Source organism: Ambystoma mexicanum, chromosome 10 (assembly GCF_040938575.1).
Source record: "Ambystoma mexicanum isolate Mex_15411 chromosome 10, UKY_AmexF1_1, whole genome shotgun sequence".
Classification (NCBI taxonomy): domain Eukaryota; kingdom Metazoa; phylum Chordata; class Amphibia; order Caudata; family Ambystomatidae; genus Ambystoma; species Ambystoma mexicanum.
Genome location: NC_090932.1, coordinates 1,641,079,954 through 1,641,102,527, shown reverse-complemented (window position 1 = coordinate 1,641,102,527; position 22,574 = coordinate 1,641,079,954). Strand labels below are relative to the sequence as shown.

General features: G+C 45.9%; 1 long non-coding RNA gene across 1 annotated transcript in view; it reads left to right on the top strand.

The window, feature by feature from the left end:
* Positions 1 to 17,173, top strand: part of LOC138492707 (uncharacterized) — a 61,961-nt gene extending 44,788 nt beyond the window's left edge. Inside the window, exons 3-4 of the long non-coding RNA XR_011276252.1 lie at positions 16,895 to 16,990; positions 17,079 to 17,173. This is a non-coding gene — a long non-coding RNA (uncharacterized lncRNA). The remainder of the gene's footprint in view (positions 1 to 16,894; positions 16,991 to 17,078) is intronic.
* Positions 17,174 to 22,574: the final 5,401 nt, after the last annotated feature.

The window sequence follows — 22,574 nt, the reverse complement described above, 5'->3', positions numbered from 1 at the left end:
TCAGATCAAACAGCTCAAACAAAGACACAAGAACTGGCTGAAAAATGCTAAGATGACCCTCGAACAAAACGACGCAGAGACCATGCTAAGAGCCATGGCGATGATAAATTCACGAGATCTCTGGAAACTGCTGAATGAAACAACAAACACATCTGACCATATGCTTTCTGAGGGCCCTGAAACAAGCTGGATAACCCATTACCACCATCTATATCAAAAACGACGACCCGTCGGCAGCGACGAACCAACAACCCCCAACCAAACTGGACGTTTGAGTGGGATCTTGCAGATATAACTGATGCAATACGCCAACTGAATGTATCTCGGGCCCCTGGTCCAGATGGCCTATCAAATGCCATTATAAAAAACAACCCTGACACCTGGGCAGCCTTTTGTAGCCATCTATTTGACTTGATAAATCACACGAAACATATTCCTGCCTCATGGCAAAGAGCGATAATAATCCCCATTTACAAGCAAGGACCAACTGAGAATCCATCTAATTACAGGCCTATTGCGCTATTGGACCCATTGAGAAAAGTCTTTGCAAACATCCTTCTCCTGAAACTGAACCACAGCAAACAGACATGCCAATCGCCAAACTGGCTTTGTAAAAAATGTTGGGCCCAGCATCAATTTACTCCTCCTAAACCTGCTTAAACATGAAACCATCAGATCCAGCACTCCGACATATGCGGCCTTCATTGACCTGCATCTCGCCTTTGACAAAATCAACAGAAACATCTTATGGGCGAAATTGTCGAAATGGGGCTGCCCAAACCACATACTGGAACCAATAAAGTTGCTATATTCAAATACACAAGTGCAGATACGTTTAAGCAAGAGTGGCCTTGTCACGCAACCAATAAAAACATGGCATGGGCTCAAACAAAGCTGCCCACTGGCTGCAGCCCTGTACAACCTGTTCACCTCAGACTTTGAAGAGACTATAGTTATCCCACAAATGAACCCACCAAAATTAAACTCAACAGCAATTCCAATGATTCTCTATGCTGATAACATTGCAATCTTTTCCAAAACACCAAGAGGCCTGCAGATCTCCCTGAATAATATTCAAGAATACATGGACAAAAATCAGCTGGAAATAAACACCAGAAAGACTAAGATCATGACATTATCTAGTCTAAACGGCCCTACTCAGAAAACACCATCATTCTTTCTGCAGAAGGAAAAAATTGAGCAAGTTCAAACAATTAAATACTTAGGGGTTTGGCTCAATAAATCCTCTGTCGAGCAACCATGGATTGATCACCTCAAAGGCAAAGCACACTCTCTAGCGCGTCAAGGCCTAGTACTTCATAAAAGATTTGGGAAATAGTCTACTAAACCAATCGTAATTTTCTACAAACAAAAAGTTGTACGTATCTTGAGATACGGCAGAGAATCAATGATAAATTTATCAACAATCATATGGGACCAACTGGAGCAAATCTTTTGGACAAAGGTTTTAGCCATTCCAAAATCCATCCCTTCATCAAGAATTTGTTTTGAACTTGGTCTGCAATCACTGCAATCAATCATACGGTGGAAACAACTTGATCTTCTCAGAAAAATAAGCAATAACGAGAAGATTCCTGCCCTGAATATTCTTCGCCCAATCGCTGGAAACATCAACTCAATGGCACTGAATAAATGGAAGGAATTCCTCAATCAAGAAAGGATAAGATATGACATATCAACTGAAACATTAGTTTGTAGACCTCAAAGAGCCAAAATCCAAATTGAAAGACTGGATATCAACAATAAAAGAAAAAGATGGATACAAACTTATGTTAACTTGTATCACCAAAGTTAGAGCCTTAAATGTGACCCCTCGTTATCTTAACCTGTTTCTTGACCACCTTATCCGAGACACCTTCATGCGGCTTCGTCTTAATGCTCTTCCAACACAGCAAATTCTTAGGATACGAGCACAAAAGAAAATCCGAAATCAGACATGCAGGTACTGCAGGGAAGAAGACACTATTGAAAGTCTCTATCATCTATTAATGCAATGTCCGGCCTTAGCAGATGAACGCATTGCAGTTGGTAGGCTCTACATGAAATACAATAAATCCATGGACTCTGAGGAACGATGGCACATATCTTATCTGGAAACACCAACTCAATGACGACTGCAGTTATTCGTTTCTGGCAAGCAATCCAGACACAATTAACGCTTGGTCATGGACAATTATCTCTCCTTGGATAATTCATGTAAAAATGTCAAATCTTTTTGTACAAACTTATGTAATGATACTAAGACAAATGTAAGGTTTAAAGCTATAAACCATATGCATTTTAATTAAAAGAAAATATCTCAGCTTTTTGTCATAATATATTTTTAATGCTTCATGTCCCTTATAAACAAACATGCCCGGGCATGACCTGGCAACTTCACAATACTGCCCGCTCCATAATTGGGCATACCCGGGCGTGTCCACACCATTATAAAATCATTTTTATTCAACTTGTATTGGTGTTAAAATAGCCAGAAGCCTCCCAGACCTATCCTTCACATTGTAAAATGATAACGGTGTGCCCAGAAAAGACCCAAACCCTCTTTATATTAAATCTATATAAAATCTTGTTCTAAAACTCTTATAAAGTCGACACGTCACCCATCTGCCTCAATTTATATTACAGCTCTAATAAATCTATTTAAACTGATGAACATTAAAGTGCTTATCAAAATGCCCGCCAGATTTATACAAAGCTAATATAAAGTGTATATAAACATTATTTAGGTTCTTATCAATCACAATCCCTACCAGCTTTATATAATAATAATATAATGTTTATGTAAAATTATTCAAAGGCTTCTCAAATATACAACAACCTCGTATAAAATCTGTTCTACAATAATGATGTCACTCCATAAAGGCCCCAACCCACTCCTGCGTCATCAAAGCGGCACCACCGCCTAGCACTCGCCAGCTAACTCCTCACAACTCACTTTGCCCTTGACCAAGCAACAGCGCACACACGCTCTCCCATATTAAAATCATTTTAATATAACATTTATATTAAAATTGTTATATAAAGTTTAGATTCACTTTATATCAAAACACAGAAAAACACTTTATAGCTGTTTATATAAATCTGATATAAATTTGATTTCAATGTGATATCATTTTTAGATTAAATTGATATCAAAAATCATATCAAAGGGTCGGGACTAAGGACACCAAAGGGGCGTTCCCACCTGTCAAAATGTACTTGATGGGGAAGGGGGCCCCATATACTACTGACGTCCTCTACTCTGCACTTAAGAAAATATAATATTGACATGTAACACTGCTTAGCACCCTATGCTGTTCTATCTTTAATGCCCATCACAATATGTTTAAGCTACGTTTGTAATTGTGATTTAGTGTAAGTTATGACACAAAGATAACACAAATAATACACATGTTCTTAAGAGGTCTGTCTCTCAAATAGTATCTTGTTGAATTTGCATGCAGCAGATAGATCAAAGATGTCTATTTATTAATATATTTGTAGTCATATATTCTCTGGATGTTTCTGTCTGAGGCGAGTCTATCCGTAATTCTTTATGCATTCCAGGCAATGTCTAGTCAAGCCCCAGTGAAGCTTGCAAACCAAAGACCAAGCCCTGCCCTGCCCCCGCCTCGCCTCCACCTTTCCTTTTTGAATTCAGCGAGAATATCTCTGGTCCCTTTTCGCTACTTCCACCACAGTTTTCTATTATTCCCCCTCTCCACAGTCAGGAGAGGTGGAAAGCGCTGCACCGGGCAACTAACACAACATTATATTGCACTCAGTGTCTGTGGCAGCCGTGCTGGCCTTGCGCTCTTAATTATGAACAAAGATTCGCAAATTGTATACACAAAATTGTGTGTAGCACAAAAAGCCTCTGGCAAAAGCACAGCCAACAGCTGTTTCGACCGTCTGGGTGTTAACAATGGCAATGGGAAGGATTGTGGTAGTTCCACAGAGACTCAAGTCTGTACCAGAGCTTATTCTCGGACACACACGGTAGGCGGTAAGGGTTAACGGTCACCGGTAATGGGACCGGTGACCGTTAACCCTTACCGCCTTACTACGAGGTCCCTTAGCGGGTTGGTACTTTCAGCAGGCGTTAAAAACCAACCCGCTAAGGGACCTTGGTGCTAATTGAGGTACAGTAATTAGCACCTTCCCCATTCCCATTATGCCCTATGGGGCAAAAATGGGAATGGGGAAGGGCAATGGTGGAAGGGGGAATTACCGCCCCGCCAACCTTGGAATAGGGCGGTAATTCCCCTTTCCACCAAGGCGGTGCCGGTATTTTACCGGCATGGACCAAGGTGCTATTAGCACCTTAGTCCTCCGCCTACCGTGTAATGAGGCCCATTGTCCTGAGATGTTACCGTATCTACTGGCGATCCCGCGAAAATACTCCTTATAGTGTTATCTATCAATTATTAATAATCCAGCGAAAAACTTTGGAAGTTCACACGTGTTTAAGAACGTCTTAATCAAACTGGATGATGTGGGTACATCGGCCTGGGTTCAGCCTTTCAACAAGACCCGTGGACACGCTGAGCTCCGATTCTTGTTGAAAGGCGGAGCACAGCCCGACGTTCCTACATCATCCAATTTGATTAAGACGTTCTTGAACACACGTGAACTCTCAATGGTTACTGGTTTGAACTCAGCAACGAGTAGTTTCGCTGGACCACCAGCAGGCCCCTTCTCTCCTCCCCCCGCCACCCTCCCCGTCCAAGCACACGCAGGCGCAGCTCTGTACTTACATGTACGAAACATTACATGTGGCAGTTGAAACCAGTTCTAGTGCCCATTTGTGATTGACATTGTGTTGCCCTCCCCTGTCTTTGGGTCACGACCTCACGCCGTGTCTAATCATCCAGGATTTCTCTTAAAGCCGCGTGCGTGACTCACAAGGCTGTGCCTTTTTGCACATTTCATCCTTTTCGCCCCAGTGGAACTGCCATGTTTTGGAGATTACACAGAGCCAGGCTGGCAGGAAGATCTTTCTCTTATCAGGCAGCAGTTCATTGCGCACCTCTGAGTCGGTGAATGCAGAAAAATCTACATGTTTTCACGAAAGAAACAAAAACTAGGTTGATCAGGAAATGGCTGTCACCTTTCGATAGCGCAGAGAGCCTCAAGGGGAAAACGTCGCTTCATAAAGCCACTGAATACCAAACACTAGCTTCCATTCTCCGTGTCCTTTCCACAGTCAGCGCTGTGAAGTGGCCAAGAATGGGGGGAAGCGCTATCCAAGCAGCAAGCCCAGGGCTGTCAGAAGATGTGGTGAGGCCCGGGGCAAAATAATTTGGTGAGGCCCCCTTACAATTTTTTGCACTCGGCCAGCGGCGGCATATCCGCACACAGGAGACTTGAGAAATCTACCCATGAGTTTGTGTGCAGGATCCCAAATATGGTTTATTATTACTTTCTCTACTGAAGAAAGGTTCATGCCAGACTAACTTTTTTATCATATGAATAAATATATATAAGATGGCATGAGCTCTCCACTGCGCCACCTCCAATTCTCTGAGGGTCAAGCACTATTCCAAGCAAAGAGTTGAGGGCAGATCTCTTTCTTCGGCTGGGGCCTCCCTCTGGAAACAGCCTCCCTGCCTCGCTCAAACTTGAGGAGAACCATCTGCGGTCCCGGAAGCACCTCAAGACCTGTTTATTTGCTTCTGCCTTCTCTCTTCCTCTCCCTTGCTGATCACCTGCCTGATCCATGCACTGGTCACCTGGTCAAGCTCTGAATTCGGGCCCAGGTCCCTGCCTGTCCTGTTGCAATCCTGCACTGCCTCTTGGCTCCCCTGCACTTGTGGTCTGTATCTGTAACCCTACAGTCCCCGCTCTTGCTTGTATTGTCCACCCGTTGGCTGCACTTATGAGTACTCACACTTGCCACCAGTTGGCTGCACTCTTGTTTCTCCTTTGTTCCTGCACTTCTGCATCCTACCCCACCCTTGGCACTTCTCCCCTCCCCCATTCCCTGCTCTTGCACGATCTGAATGACACATGGCCTAGTAAGATCTGTGTTTTGTCCTACTCTTTTGTTTCTCCCTCCTTGCCTTGTCGCGCCTAGAAACACTTGCGTACAGGCATGTTATAAATGCCATATCATATCATTAAGGAACACCTTGCCCCTGTTTGCGCATTAAAACACACATCATACACAGTGACAAATGATGTACAGTGGAGGCTGGTACATTTCTGAACTTAAGAGGCTTAAATGTTTGTTCCAATTAGTCAGGATCAACAAGCACAGTGAGGGAGCCCAAACCAAACAAGGGTGGCTTGGGGGGGGGGGGATTATCACTCCCAAGAAAATGTTTGAAACATTGGGTTAAAAGTATGCATTTTACAGCACTTTCTTTGCAAAATTGGGTAGAAATCCACAGAGTTTACAATTGGTTTTGTATGGAAGCACATGGGAATTCCCAATAGTTGCAAATCACAAATTGTGCATAGGAACATTTTCCAATACATTTCATGCCGCCTTTCCACGCGAGATATGCTAGTATAAACATATATTCATGCTGGTTGTTCTAATTATGTTGATGCAGGCTGCATCAATATATGCCATTATTACCATGTACGGATTCCCAACCAGTAAAAATGCCATGCCACAGAAAGTATATCCAGGCTGACTGTGTACCATAAGTGTTATTACTGGCTGGATTGGCCTACATTCAAAGTGGGCCAATTTAGCCAAGTAGTGTGTTTGCTTTAACCTTGATGCATAGTCCTGTGCATCAAGGGTAAAGCAAAAAGAGCACTGGCAATGCTAACAGTTTGGGCATTCGTATAGGCATGGGAAAGGCACTTCTGTATTGGTATTAGCTGGCCATTGATAGTGCCAGTGCAAAATGGTTTGAGTACCTGAGCAGCTAATAGCAGTGCCCCGTAAATGCCTAATACTTATACACAAGCCAAAACTGTTGGCTTTGCCAATGCTTATTTTTTAAAAGAATTTCATCGAAAGACATGCAGGGTGTTTTTAAATTGAGTGGCCAAAGGCAGACCTGATTAAGACATTTTTATTACACCAGTTACATGTTTACAACTCCAATGAAGTCATGAACTCTTAGAAGACTCCTTTGAGGAAACACTTGCAGGCACATGCAGGGCACAGTTTGATGGCTAGCCATATTTAAAGCTAGCCCAAAGAGATCCAGTCAGGAGTTGTTTGCGTGGGGAGGGCAGGGACTGGGTGAGAATTGCCATAGGGATTAGCATGGCCATGAGAAGTAATTTCCCTGTTAGCACCTGCATTCATATCCATACATTTTTAGGTAATTGAAATCGTGATGTGGGGTTAGCACTTGCATGCTAGGGGAGTGATTAGAAGGGAAGTGGTGACATGAGACATCTCATTCTCACAGCAGTCCTTAAGTGTGATGTTTCAGAAATGAAGGCAAGAGGTAGCTGCTTGTAACATTGAAACTTCAACAGAATAGTCTCATTCGAAAAGTGGAAAGATTTTAGGTGCCCCCCCACAAGGAAGTTTGCCCTTTCCTCACAGCTACTGACGTTAGCACCTCTCCCAACATTTGAAGTATTAGTCCCCTTTCCCCCCTGACATTTTAGCCTAGGTGCACATCTGATGCCATGAACCCACCCCTTAATGAAGTGGCCCGCGGGGCGGTTACATTTAGGGGTGGTGCTGAACACACACTCACAAAAAAACACTTTCACCGATGCATTCAACCACCAGTTACACAACTCCATACATGCAGGTATACATAAAACCAAACACAGCATTGACACAAACATCAACATGCACGCATGCATTCATACATACATATACATACTAATTTAATTTAAATACACATATACACTTTTAATTTAAAATAAAAAACACTAACCTTACCTCCATGCACCCTTAAAAAGCATCAACGCAGCCGACACGAAGACATGCTGCCTGAGAAGAGAGAACTCCTCTCCCATCAGTCAGCGTGGTCACGCTGAGCAATGTGAACACACTGACTGACAAGAGAGAACTCCTCTCCCATCAGGCAGCGTGGTCACGCTGAGCAACGTGAACACACTGATTGACAAATGAGGAGTCCTCTCTAATCAACATGAACACACTGACTGACAGGAGAACTCATCTCCTGTCAGTCAGCGTGGTCATGCTGAGCAACGTGAACACACTGACTGACAAGAGAGAACTCCTCTCCAATCAGTCAGCATGATCACGCTGACATGAACACACTGACTGACAGGAGAGGAGTCCTCTCCCATCAGTCAGTGTGGTCACACTGACAACATGAACACACTGAACTACAAGAGAGAACTCCTCTCCTGTCAGTCAGCGTGGTCATGTTGAGCAACGTGAACACACTGACTGACAAGAGAGAACTCCTCTCCAATCTGTCAGCGTGTCACGCTGAGCAATGTGAACACACTGACTGACAAGAGAGAACTCCTCTCCCATCAGTCAGCATGGTCACACTGACAACATGAACACACTGACTGACAAGAGAGAACTCCTCTCCTGTCAGTCAGCGTGGTCATGCTGAGCAACGTGAACACACTGACTGACAAGAGAGAACTCCTCTCCCATCAGTCAGCGTGGTCATGCTGAGCAACGTGAACATACTGACTGACAGGCGAGAACTCCTCTCCTGTCAGTCAGCATGATCACGCTGACATGAACACACTGACTGACGGGAGAGGAGTCCTCTCCCGTTAGTCAGTGTGGTCACACTGACAACATAAACACACTGACCTACAAGAGAGAACTCCTCCCAATGTCAGCGTGGACACACTGACAACATGAACACACTGACTGACAAGAGAGAACTCCTCTCCTGTCAGTCAGCGTGGTCATGTTGAGCAACGTGAACACACTGACTGACAAGAGAGAACTCCTCTCCAATCTGTCAGCGTGTCACGCTGAGCAACGTGAACACACTGACTGACAAGAGAGAACTCCTCTCCCATCAGTCTGCATGGTCACACTGACAACATGAACACACTGACTGACAAGAGAGAACTCTTCTCCTGTCAGTCAGCGTGGTCATGTTGAGCAACGTGAACACACTGACTGACAAGAGAGAACTCCTCTCCAATCTGTCAGCGTGTCACGCTGAGCAACGTGAACACACTGACTGACAAGAGAGAACTCCTCTCCCATCAGTCTGCATGGTCACACTGACAACATGAACACACTGACTGACAAGAGAGAACTCTTCTCCTGTCAGTCAGCGTGGTCATGCTGAGCAACGTGAACACACTGACTGACAAGAGAGCACTCCTCTCCTGTCAGTTAGTGTAGTCATGTTGAGCAACGTGAACACACTGACTGACAAGAGAGAACTCCTCTCCTGTCAGTCAGCATGATCACTCTGACATGAACACACTCTCCCATCAGTCAGTGTGGTCGCACTGAGAACATGAACACACTGACTGACAAGAGAGAACTCCTCTCCGATCAGTCAGTGTGTCACGCTGAGCAACGTGAACACACTGACTGACAAGAGAGAACTCTTCTCCCATCAGTCAGTGTGGTCACACTGACAACATGAACACACTGACTGACGGGAGAGGAGTCCTCTCCCATCAGTCAGTGTGGTCACACTGACAACATGAACACACTGACTGACAAGAGAGAACTCCTCTCCCGTCAGTCAGCATGGTCACGCTGACAACATGAACACACTGACTGACAAGAGAGAACTCCTCTCCCGTCAGTCAGCGTGGTCATGCTAAGCAACGTGAACACACTGACTGACAAGAGAGAACTCCTCTACTGTCAGTCAGTGTGGTCATGTTGAGCAACGTGAACACACTGACTGACAAGAGAGAACTCCTCTCCTGTCAGTCAGCATGATCACTCTGACATGAACACACTGACTGAGAGGAGAAGAGTCCTCTCCCATCAGTCAGTGTGGTCACACTGACAACATGAACACACTGACTGACAGAGAGAACTCCTCTCCCATCAGTCAGCGTGGTCATGCTGAGCAACGTGAACATACTGACTGACAAAAGAGAACTCCTCTCCTGTCAGTCAGCATGATCACGCTGACATGAACATACTGACTGACGGGAGAGGAGTCCTCTCCCATCAGTCAGTGTGGTCACACTGACAACATGAACACACTGACTGACAAGAGAGAACTCCTCTCCTGTCAGTCAGCATGGTCATTCTGAGCAACGTGAACACACTGACTGACGAGAGAGAACTCCTCTCCCATCAGTCAGCGAGGTCACACTGACAACATGAACACACTGACTGACAAGAGAGATCTCCTCTCCCATCAGTCAGCGTGGTCACACTGACAACATGAACACACTGACTGACGAGAGAGAACTCCTCTCCTATCAGTCAGTGTGGTCACACTGAGCAACATGAACACACTGACTGACAGGAGAGGAGTCCTCTCCCATCAGTCAGTGTGGTCACACTGAGCAACATGAACACACTGACTGACAGAAGAGGAGTCCTCTCTTGTCATTCAGCATGTCCAGGTTTTCAGCTGAATGACGGGAGGCAGCAGAGCTCACTTCTGAGACCTGCTGTCTCCCATTATTTTGCTGTTTGTTGCAGAGCCAAACGGCTTCGCAACAAACAGCAAAATCATTGCAGGGGCAGCACAGTCCCCCGTGTGAATAAAGGACACGGTAGACTGTGCTGCCTTCCACTCAGGAGAGGGGGCCGCAAGGCCCCCAGCAAGCGCGAGGCCCGGGGCAGTTTGCCCCCCCTTCACCGCCCTCGTGACGCCCCTGAGCAAGCCTAACACCATGCTGCCTTCTTCCCGCTACTTTGCCCTTACTCCCGCTAATCTCACTTCCGGTCTCCTCTCCATCCTCAGCACTTTGAGACAGGCCAGTTTTCATCCTCAGCACTTTAAGACAGGCCAGTTCTATGCAAGCTCGTGGCCTAACGAACCCTGCCCTCGTCCTGCAAAAGCAAAGCCAGTCCCTGGGTATAGCCCCCGCCTGCATCCGGGGGTCAGGGAGGGTCCCCAGTAGGGGCTGTGCCCTGCAGTGCACTCCACACAGATACTGCACGCGCAGGCAGAATCCCTCAGGAGGGGGCCCTGTACAAGCCCCACCCGGAAAGTTACCGCGTGCCTGCAGACAATCACTTTATCTGCACCGGGTGACAAGGGAACTGGTCCCGAGTTCAAACATGCGAGTTTGGACAATTAACAGTTTGAAACATCAACATGTGGAAATTATTGCAAAATGTTTTTAAAAAGTGCTCCACAGCATAGCAACAGTAGGAGGACGGAAGGGGACAAGGAGGCGACGCGCACATACACACATATGAAAGAAAAGGCACCGCATAACCGAGGATCATGAGCAGGGCAGCCGGCAATGAACAGGCAGAAAGCTTAGGCCCCCATTTGGAGTTTGGAGGTAACAGCAAATACCGCAATATCTGTTTGCGGTAAGCAAGATTCCCCATGATTCAAGGGCACCATTGATTTCCTCCCCCATTCTGAGTCCCATAGGCCTCCATGGGCCAATACCATATCACCGTATTTGGGATTACCACATGCAGTAATACCCCAGGTGGCACAGCCTTAGTGTGGAGGAAGCAGTCTTTGTGAGTTTCTTTTTCGAAACTCTGAATTTGGTGGTGCAGTAAAAGTGTCAGTAATTCCTATTCTGTGCTGTTTGACTGCAGTGCTACACTCTAAATTATTATAATTATTGTATTTATTGAGCGCAGACCTAGCTTCTAGAAGCAAACAAACACTTTACAGAGGTATACAACACTACAGATACACAATGGAGCGCTTTACAGAGGTATACAACAGTACAGATGCATAACAGCGCTTTACAGAGGTATGCAACAATACAGATACACAATGGAGCGCTTTACAGAGGTATACAACAGTACAGATGCATAACAGCGCTTTACAGAGGTATACAACAATACAGATACACAATGGAGCGCTTTACAGAGGTATACAACAGTACAGATGCATAACGCTTTACGGAGGTATACAACAGTACAGATGCATAACGCTTTACGGAGGTATACAACAGTACAGATGCATAACAGCGCTTTACAGAGGTATACAACAATACAGATACACAATGGAGCACTTTACAGATGTATACAATAGTATAGATGCATAACAGAGCGCTTTACATTGGTATACAACAGTACAGACGCATAACAGCGCTTTACGGAGATATACAACAGTACAGATGCATAACAGAGTGCTTTACGGAGGTATACAATAGTACAGATGCATAACAGAGTGCTTTACAAAGGTATACAAGAGTACAGATGCATAACAGTGCTTTACAGAGATATACAACACTACAGATACACAATGGAGTGCTTTACAAAGGTAACAAAAGTACAAATGCATAACAGAGCGCTTTACGGAGGTATTCAACAGTACAGATGCATAATGGAGCGGTTCACTGAGGTATACAACAGTACAGATGCATAACGCTTTACGGAGGTATACAACAGTACAGATGCATAACAGCGCTTTACAGAGGTATACAACAATACAGATACACAATGGAGCGCTTTACAGAGGTATACAATAGTATAGATGCATAACAGAGCGCTTTACATTGGTATACAACAGTATAGATGCATAACAGCACGCTTTACAGAGGTATATATCAATACAGATACACCATGGAGCGCTTTACAGAAGTATACAACAATACAGATACACCATGGAGCGCTTTACAGAGGTATACAATAGTACAGATGCATAACAGAGCGCTTTACGGAGGTATACAACAGTATAGATGCATAAAGGAGCTTTATGGAGATCTACAACAGTACAGATGCATAACGGAGCATTTTACAGAGGTATACAACAGTGCCAATGCATAACATCACTTTACAGAGGCATGCAACAGTACAGATGCATAAAGGAGTGCTTTACTGAGGTATACAACAGTACAGATGCATAACAGCGCTTTACAGAGGTATACAACAGTACATATGCATAATGAAGCACTTTACAGAGGTATACAACAATACAGATGCATACCAGAGTGCTTTATGGAGGTATGCAACAGTACCGATGCATAACATCACTTTACAGAGGCATACAACAGTACAGATGCATAATGGAGTGCTTTACTGAGGTATACAACAGTACAGATGCATAACAGCGCTTTACAGAGGTATACAACAGTACATATGCATAATGAAGCACTTTACAGAGGTATACAACAATACAGATGCATAACAGAGTGCTTTACGGAGGTATACAACAGTACAGATGCATAACAGTGCTTTACGGAGGTATAAAACAGTACACATGCATAACAGCGCTTTTACGGAGGTATATAACAGTACAAATGTATAACAGTGCTTTACGGAGGTATACAACAGTACAAATGTATAACAGTGCTTTACGGAGGTATACAACAGTACAGATGCATAACAGAGTGCTTTACAGAGGTATGCATATGTCGTCTCGGGGGGATAGCTTAGGGGTAACGTGCTTGCCTTGGAAGCAAGACGACACAGAGCAGCACAGGTTCGAACCCAGGGTCCGCAGTATTAAGCGCGTTATAAATAACCTATCATATCATATCATACAACAGTACAGATGCATAACAGTGCTTTACGGAGATGTACAACAGTACAGATGCATAACAGAACGCTTTTTAGAGGTAATAACAGAATAGATATACTGCGTGGGTAGGAAACAGAGGGGCACAAAGGAGGGGTACAGCGGCGTCTAGCGAGTCAGGTGGCACGAGGTGTGGGCAACGTGATGGCCTAGATGTTGAGGAGGAGAAACTCCTTGAAGATGTGGGTCTTGACTTCTTTTCTGAATTGTAGGAGTGTGGGAGGCGAGTCTGATGCGGACTGGGAGGAGGTTCCGTAGTCTTGGGGCATAGGCAGAGAAGGCTCGTTTTCTGGTCCTTTCCTTGTTGCAGCGTCAGATTTCAAGTCTACACGTGTCCTGGTTTCTGGTGGTGCGCTGTCAGCCGGGGATGCTGAGTTTCTCCGCAAGGTCGCTCGGTGACTTGAGGGCACCTGCCTTATAGACGATGCAGAGATTTAAAGCCATTAGCTAAGAAAAAGAGTTGTGGCACAATAGTGATTGTGATAGTGAAACCTATTTTAAAGGGAGAACACAGACCACACTGTATGAGGCTGGGGTGGGGTGATGTAAAATGCATAAAGCAGAATGAGATAAGAAAGTAATAAAACAACAAGCACTGGCAAAGTCAATAGGTCTTGCGTTTTAAAGAGGAAAGCCTTTGTATGCAGGGGAATCAACATGTGTTGCAGGAAAGGTTTGGTAAGATTATGCATTAGTGAATGCTAGCAGTCTCAGCAGAGAGGGCAATGTTTGGATGGCCTCTTCTCTCTGTCCTGTTAAGCAGTTATTTTGCACACTGATGAGACGCTCAAAGCATATCCTGGTAGGGCTGTTCTACCTATGGGGCTATACAAGAACTAATACCAGCACTTCTAAGCACCTTTCCTACACAGTCATACACTGGCATAGGGCTGTCACTTATTGGAAGTGTCTGCATGGAGACTGAACACCACTTTTACATATATATATATATTAGTAGTCTTTTATATGGAGCACGTGGTCTTAAAGGTTCCGTGTGTTAATATCCCTGCAACAATATCGGCATACAAGAATATCGCCTATGCCGTTTCCCGGCGACCATATATATGGCGATATTATTTACAGGGATAATATTACCTGATACCGTCTTAAAGCACTGAAAGCTTGTGTGCATGGAGGCGAGTTGAGACCCCACTCAGGGAGAAACCAGATCGTAGTCTGAGGGGCGAAAAGGGGAACGGCCAAGGAGGATTGGGAGGTGCATAGATGAGCCTCCTTGTGATGCACGCTAAGAAGGTGTAAGAAACCCTGTACTGCACTGTAACTACCTATGCTTTACTTGTATGTAATCTAGCGCCGTGATACCTCCGGATCCTGGGCGCGTATAACACATGAAATAAATAAACAAATAAATAAATAAAGGGGGAGTAATCCAGCAGGAAGCACTATATATAAAAAACGGGATGTTATTCTTAAATATACAGAGCACTTTCGCAGCATCTTTCAGGCCGACTCTGACAGGCGCTTCCCCAGCCCTACCAGCCTTTCAAAAGCAACCCTGCATATAAGAAGCACGTGCCAGGGGCACTCTGCTAGCTCCTACCTACACACTACATTTTACACAAGCTAAATGGGTACAAATAGCCCCTCACAGGCACTGCACCCAGACCGTGAAGCTAATATATGTGAAGAAATGGATATTACGACAATAACCCCAGGAGAAGCAAAAACTGTGACAACAATGACTGATGGATGTGAGAATGACTCTCTGGAGAGAGTGGTGCACCTCAGGAGTGGACCGTGCAAGCTTAATCTGCACACCAAGCAAGTAAAGTGTGGGCATCAGTGCTGCATGGTTCACAGAAACACAAAACAGTGATAGCACAGTGCTTACACATGCACAAGCATGCACAAGCATGCACGGCTTGGACCTCGGCATGACTACATCAGTCATGTTAGGGCTTACTAAGGGACTTGTATTGTGGAAACCTAGGTCTGGATCAGCAGAACTCTGTACAGTTAGGGGCGTTCAATGATAGACCCAGAAGGCTAATCAGGGGGGTGGGTTATGGACGGAGACCTCCCTAATCACTGATCGGCCATGTGTTGGTTAAAGATCAGGGCCCTCATCGCTCCCCTGAATGGCAGGAAATGGGGAACAAGTTCTTTGTAGTGAGAATGCTTTCCCATAGACAGGGGCAGAGCAGGGCTAGTTTCTTGCCACTGTTGACTTGAATGTGCCGGCCTTCCAGTTTCAACATCGCCATGCCAATCCCAAATTGATTTGCCTGATTGAAACTGCTCCAGTTAATCCCATATTATCAATGTCATGCCAGTGTCAACAGGGCCATGCATGCCATTGTTGCTGCAGTAAAACATATTCTCATGCTCATATCTAGATTGCCGCCATAAAACGTTATGCCGCGCTCAACACAGCAATACCAATGTTGCCCAAGTAGAGCACATTTTCATGGTTAAATCTGATGACAAATTCCGTGTGGTCTATCTAACCCGCCAATACGGCAAAAAGGGCACTTATGTTTAGCTATTGGTGTGATAAGAGGTCTTTAGAAGTGCCGGAATGCAATTAGTTTGCCAAACTGTTTTTCTGATTTTTTTCGTATTTCGCTCAATTTTTTGGTGGTTTGAATTGGTTTAAAAATGAGACAAGATTAATATATCTTTCTGTCCAGCTTTAGGCAGAATTATCTTGTACTATAAGCTAGAATAAAGGCGCACGAGGGTTGCATACTGTATTGAATTCTGTGACCCATGCATTTGCTTAGTGGCGAGCTTTCTGCCTCGCAATCTATACGTGCCGACACTGCGAGTGAACACGAGTCGAGGAGAGAGGAAGCACTACCCCGACCCATAGTAACACCGGCCGTTTGAATGCGATGTGGGCTCAGTAAATAAGTGGCAGTTTTGCTCTCTCTCTCATCATAATCAGGTGAAGTGCGCACTTTGGTGCTCACATATATAAGTAGAGGAGTTTGTCCTCTCTTTGTTGTAATTAGGCTAAGCTTGTGTACTCGTGCTGGCGCCTTTCTTATTTACTATTGGTTTAATACCTAATAAGCGATTGTGAAGAAATGAAAGAGAACTTTACTGCTTGGATTTTGCAGGGCTGTTCGTGGCCCTTTTTATCACGTGTGCCTATGAATGATATAGAGCAAAAAATGAGACGGTGGTACTTTAGAATATGTTAAATTTGCATCGTGGACATATGCAACTTGGCTGTGAAGATTGGTCCTGCCCTAGGATAGGTGTTGGGAGATGGATTGAATAAAAAGCGCCACGTAATGAATAAGGACACTAATAGATGAAGAGAGGTATCCTCGGCTGACATTTAATTTATGTCACTACAGGTTTACGGTTTTATGACAGATGAGGTACCCTGGAGATTAAGAATATTTCCAAGGCAGTACGCAAATCGAAACAAATGAATAGGAAGGAGTATTGCGGTAAGTATCCCTTCTTTCTCATTTTCTCTAACCCTGAATAGGAGGTAGAGTTCCTTATAATTATGATGATATACTACTTTCATTTTAGGACACTGAGTGAGAAGACGTGTGCGCTCGGCCGCGTGCCACGAGTTAATTGGGAGGTGGAGAACCCCTCTCAAATTTGTGAAGCTTATTTTGAAGTGCTTTGGCATAGACAACAGAATCATTGCGATTTAAGTCTATGAGTAAGTATCCCTAGCCTTTGGGATAGTTAGAAGAGCTATTTAGGAACTAAATTTTAAAAGAGTGAACTAACAACCTTGAGAAAAAGTCCCTATGCTGTGTTTTTTCATTCTTCAAAGTGGGATGAGATGGGTTCTATCCTAAATTTTGGAGTGTAAAGAGGATTGATCCACAATATGTCTCTCTCGGGTATGCAGAGTTATTGCATCCTGAGACCGATGTTTAATGATTACTCATTAGAATCATTGCTACATTCGTGGTACAGATTAAGCAAATGGGGAATGGTAAAATATATATATATTTTATATATTTTTTAATATGGTGTATTTGCTTTTTAGGTGGTGTAACTCACCCTACTTGGTTTCTATGGCAAGGACTAACGTCCCATATTTGGTCCTGAAGAAGGTTGCTGTATCGAGAGGACGAACTACGGCAGTCCAATTAGACAACCGAAACATTTGTAGACTTTATTAATCTGTGGAAGTGAATAAACACAGATAGTTCCATTGGCTATTCATATGGAGGGCTTTTGCATTGCTAATAAAACGGTATGTTGACCTAGATAGTCAAAACACCAAGTATGAGTAATATATCTTCTAAATAGCAGTGAGTGAGTGGTAGGAGTGAATGATGATGTGTGAGTTGAATTATGTTTTAGTAGTGAGATGTTTTTTAGAATAGACATTTTATATGTTTATATGCTAATACATTTAAACATCGAATTAACAAAAGTACACTTATTGTTATTTATGAAAAGATAAATGTTAGTGATATATCATTCCCTATCCCTGTCAGGAAGGCCTGTAATCTCCTCTTCCTCCTGAGATGCCCCTGACTCCCTTTCCTCCCCTTGCTCCTCACCTCGAAGTCACTGGCGTTGAGTCAGCTTCGGGTTGTCCTTTGTTCAAGTCTTCCCCCCTTTTTTTTGAAGATAGGGACGACCGAGGTAGGACGCCACAGTGACACCCTTTGGGTGATCTGTGGCAACCCTCCTCGGTGCTGGTCAATGGGGAAAAAGCCAGTGGCACAAAACACCCCAGAAGAGTAGAATCTTCAACCGCTGTGTGGTAGCTATCAACCCACTCCGGAGGCAGCAGCAGAGGGAGAGGAACTGCTTGACACAGTCCGGAAATTAGAACAAGCTCCAACGAGATTCGGGTAAGAGATCAGGTAAGTAGAATATAGTTCCAGTACAGATAGTCAGAAGAGGGCTAGGTGAGGCAATCCACAAGACAGGCAGTGGTCGGTACACAGGGATTTCATGCAGGATAGGTACACATGAGGGCTATCAGAAGAGGGCAAAGCGAGGCAAGCACAAGACTGGAAGGAAGGAAGACGGAAAGAACAACAGAGTAAGTAAAGAGAGAAATACGAAGGAAGTAAACACAAGACGGGAGGGAGGAAGGATGAGAGACGGGAACGGAACAGGCAAGGGAGGAGGAGAAAAGATTGCGGGGGAACCCCGACTAAAGGTACGGAGACAAGGGAAGAAAAAGGGGCGAAAAAAGCAAAGAAGGGCAAACGGGCGGAAAAAAGGAAAACTACTCGAAAAACAGCAGCGCCGGCAAAACAGGACGAAACACTGTACGTTGCAACGCACCTGACCCCGGAAGTGAAAGGAATAAATCCCGGTGTCGGGAACGTCGCAAGGACAGCTAGACCTACACTGCGCGTTTCCCAAAACATGATGGAACCAGCAATGGCGGGCGCAGCCTCCACTTCTTCCAAAGCCGCCAGGTTCCCTGAGGCGTGACAATCCCACTGGTCCACTCCTGTGTTTATTGTTGTTGTTGGCCTGAAGGTATAGGCACCCCTTTGTTTATAAATATGGTGGCAGAACTGTTCCATGTCAGTCATTTGTCAGTGCTGCCTGATGCCATATACATTGCCACAGAACGGTTCCATGCCACAGTCATTTGTCTGTGCTGTCTGGTGCCATATACATTGCCCCAGAACTGTTCCATGTCACAGCCATTTGCCAGTGCTGCCTGATGCCATATACATGGCCTCAGAACTGTTCCGTGCCACAGCCATTTGCCAGTGCTGCCTGATGCCATATACATTGCCTCAGAACTGTTCCGTGCCACAGCCATTTGCCAGTGCTGCCTGATGCCATATACATTTCCTCAGAACTGTTCCATGGCAGAGTAATTTGTCAGTGCTGCCTGATGCCATATACATTGCCACAGAACGGTTCCATGCCACAGTCATTTGTCTGTGCTGTCTGGTGCCATATACATTGCCCCAGAACTGTTCCATGTCACAGCCATTTGCCAGTGTTGCCTGATGCCATATACATGGCCTCAGAACTGTTCCGTGCCACAGCCATTTGCCAGTGCTGCCTGATGCCATATACATTGCCTCAGAACTGTTCCGTGCCACAGCCATTTGCCAGTGCTGCCTGATGCCATATACATTTCCTCAGAACTGTTCCATGGCAGAGTAATTTGTCAGTGCTGCCTGATGCCACATACATTGCCACAGAACGGTTCCATGCCACAGTCATTTGTCTGTGCTGCCTGGTGCCATATACATTGCCCCAGAACTGTTCCATGTCACAGCCATTTGCCAGTGTTGCCTGATGCCATATACATGGCCTCAGAACTGTTCCGTGCCACAGCCATTTGCCAGTGCTGCCTGATGCCATATACATTGCCTCAGAACTGTTCCGTGCCACAGCCATGTGCCAGTGCTGCCTGATGCCATATACATTTCCTCAGAACTGTTCCATGGCAGAGTAATTTGTCAGTGCTGCCTGATGCCACATACATTGCCTCAGAACTGTTCCATGCCACAGTCATTTATTTGTCTGTGCTGTATGGTGCCGCCACCATTGCACTCAGAACTGCCAATGACACTTGTCATTTCATCCTAATTTGCACCATGTCACTCACATTCCCCCCAGAGCTGATCCATGCCATGGCCTTTGCCCCCAGAACTGCTCCAATTGCTGCTCCCATCCACGCCGAGCCCACCACTTGTGCAGTCTTACTAAGTACTTCTCCTGGGGTAGGTGAAGCCAGAGGCTGTTTGCAGTTCACACCTGGCAGCACGGGCTAAAGGCTGTGCTTGGCCTCCGCTTCAACACCCTGCGAGCAATTTTGCTTGGAAGTTCTGCATGTCTGCGCTCCTCGGCCACCGTAGGGCGTGTGTGCGTTGTGCGCACGCGCATGTGCTGGCCAACATTTCTGGTGCATCTCCTCCAATACCATAAACACCTGAAGATGTTAAACGTGAGACCCAATGATTTAAGCTGCGAATAGCTTGCAGCCTCCCATCCCGTTTTCATATCCCCCTCGCCCCCCGCCCCCCTTGCTGGTTTACCCTCGCACGCGTGGTCGTTCGTTTGGATATGCACCCCAGAAGTTCTAGGTGTCCTCTAGATCCCCCCTTTGTCCTCAGGTGAGTATTCTTGCTTGACGGGCTGTGTGCAGGTCACGTGGTTATTGGCAGCGCCACGTATTGTTGGGGTGCAGCCTGCCTTTGTAACCAGCGGCAATGCTTCGAAATTACACAACTATAAATGCAGGAGGCCCTAACATCCAGACAATGGGCTCCATGACACATGCATGATGCAAGGCTAAGCTGGCCATGGCCATATCTATGTGGCTTCCACTGCACAAATGTATTTGCACGAGATGTTTGCCCAGGAAGTTTTGGATGCAGTGCATTTCTTTACTACTGGGGTGGGGGCAGAGGCCTTCAAACCAAGGGGGGTGCGGCCACATTACTGGTGGGGGGGTGGTTGGGGGGGATTTTGTATTTTTGGTTCAGGCATTCCCCTTTTGCCATATAGGCCAATCCGAGCCTGGCAGCTCATTCAGAATGGGCGAAAGGGCGTCATTCCAATGGCCCCCTTACCCATTATGGAGGAGCCGAGGAGGCAGCCAAGTGAAACACTGAGCACTCCCTCCGCTTCCTTTTCCAGCTGAGGGAGTGCTGCTGGGCTAGCTAAACTGTCAAAGGGAAAGAAACACTGTTTCCCTTTGACAGTTCAGTTCCCGAGTCACACATGCTCACTGAGCCATGCAAGGCTGGGTGCGTTTTGCTTCGCAAAACTTGCATAGCTCACAGAAATGCTTGCTTGGGAACTGCATGTCTGTATGTGCGAGGGGGAGCTCCTGCACCCCCTCGGTCGCTATGTCATATCTGGGGGAAATATTTATGCCCCTCCACTTAAAAAATTCACCAGCCGCCACTGGCCTGGGACTGTGGGAGGAGCAGGGTCGGAGAGCTCAGGGACTGTGGTGGGAGCAGGATGGGCGGGAATAGTGGTGGGAGCAGGGTGGGGAGAGCCCAGGGTCTGTGGTGGGGTGGGGAGAGCCCAGTGACTAAACTGCGAGTAGGGTGCAGTGACGGCGCACAATAGTTCATAGCCATTGGGACTTTCTGTCCATTTGGCATTTTTGCGGGGACCTGGCCTAAAAAGTTTGAAGACCCACTGTTTTAGGGCATTCTCTAGTTCCCAGCTCTGTTCACCTAACAGCCCAGCATTCTCCTTCACCTATTGCCATACCATATGAAATTATCAGCGAGGCAAACTATAGGAAAGCAGCCCAGGTGTGCATTGTTAGTACTGTTGGTGCAAGGAATTCTGGTCACTGTAGTCTTTCCAGGCAGCCAAGAACCACCTCTATCCCCTTCCCTTAGTAGTGCAACTAAAGTGGGTATAGTAGCGCTTCAGGAGTCCAAAGCGCCATAATAAGGGTTTTACTTCTTGAGGGTGAGGGATGCCCTCTGGTTCCCAGCTCTGTTCAACTCACAGCCCAGGGGTGTTCCCCTCCAATCATGTTCATGGCTTGTGCAGTCATCAGGGAGGCAGCACCTAGCACACAGGCAGTGCAGGGGTGCATGGAAAGTACCATTAATGGGAATCTGAGCGTGTCTCTCACCCACCAAGATAGGTAGATAACTTGGAGAACTGGGATGCAGAGGGGCTGCAACAGGGTGACCCGTGCCACATTGCTGGATAGTCCCCTCAATCGACCCTCCCATCATCACTGAGATTGAACTGCTAATAAATGGTGGCGGGGAGTTGGTTCGTGGCGCCCTGATATGGCTAGAACGCACGGATTTCTTAGCACCGGCGGAAACGGTATCAATAACGGAGATCTGGACTGCCGCCCTGGTGACTGCGCGGGCCGAGAAGAGTAAAGAGCTGGGAGCCAGACTGGGCCTCGCCCACCCAAAAAAGCACGTTAACCCTGCACACCTAGACTGCCTCCCCGATGATTGTATGAGGCAAGAAAATGTTTGGAGGAGAACACAACTGGACTGAGAGGTCAACAGAGTTGGGAACCAGGGTGCGCCCCCCCATCACCAAGGAAAGTACATTTGAACGCAGTGCATCTGGTCCTCC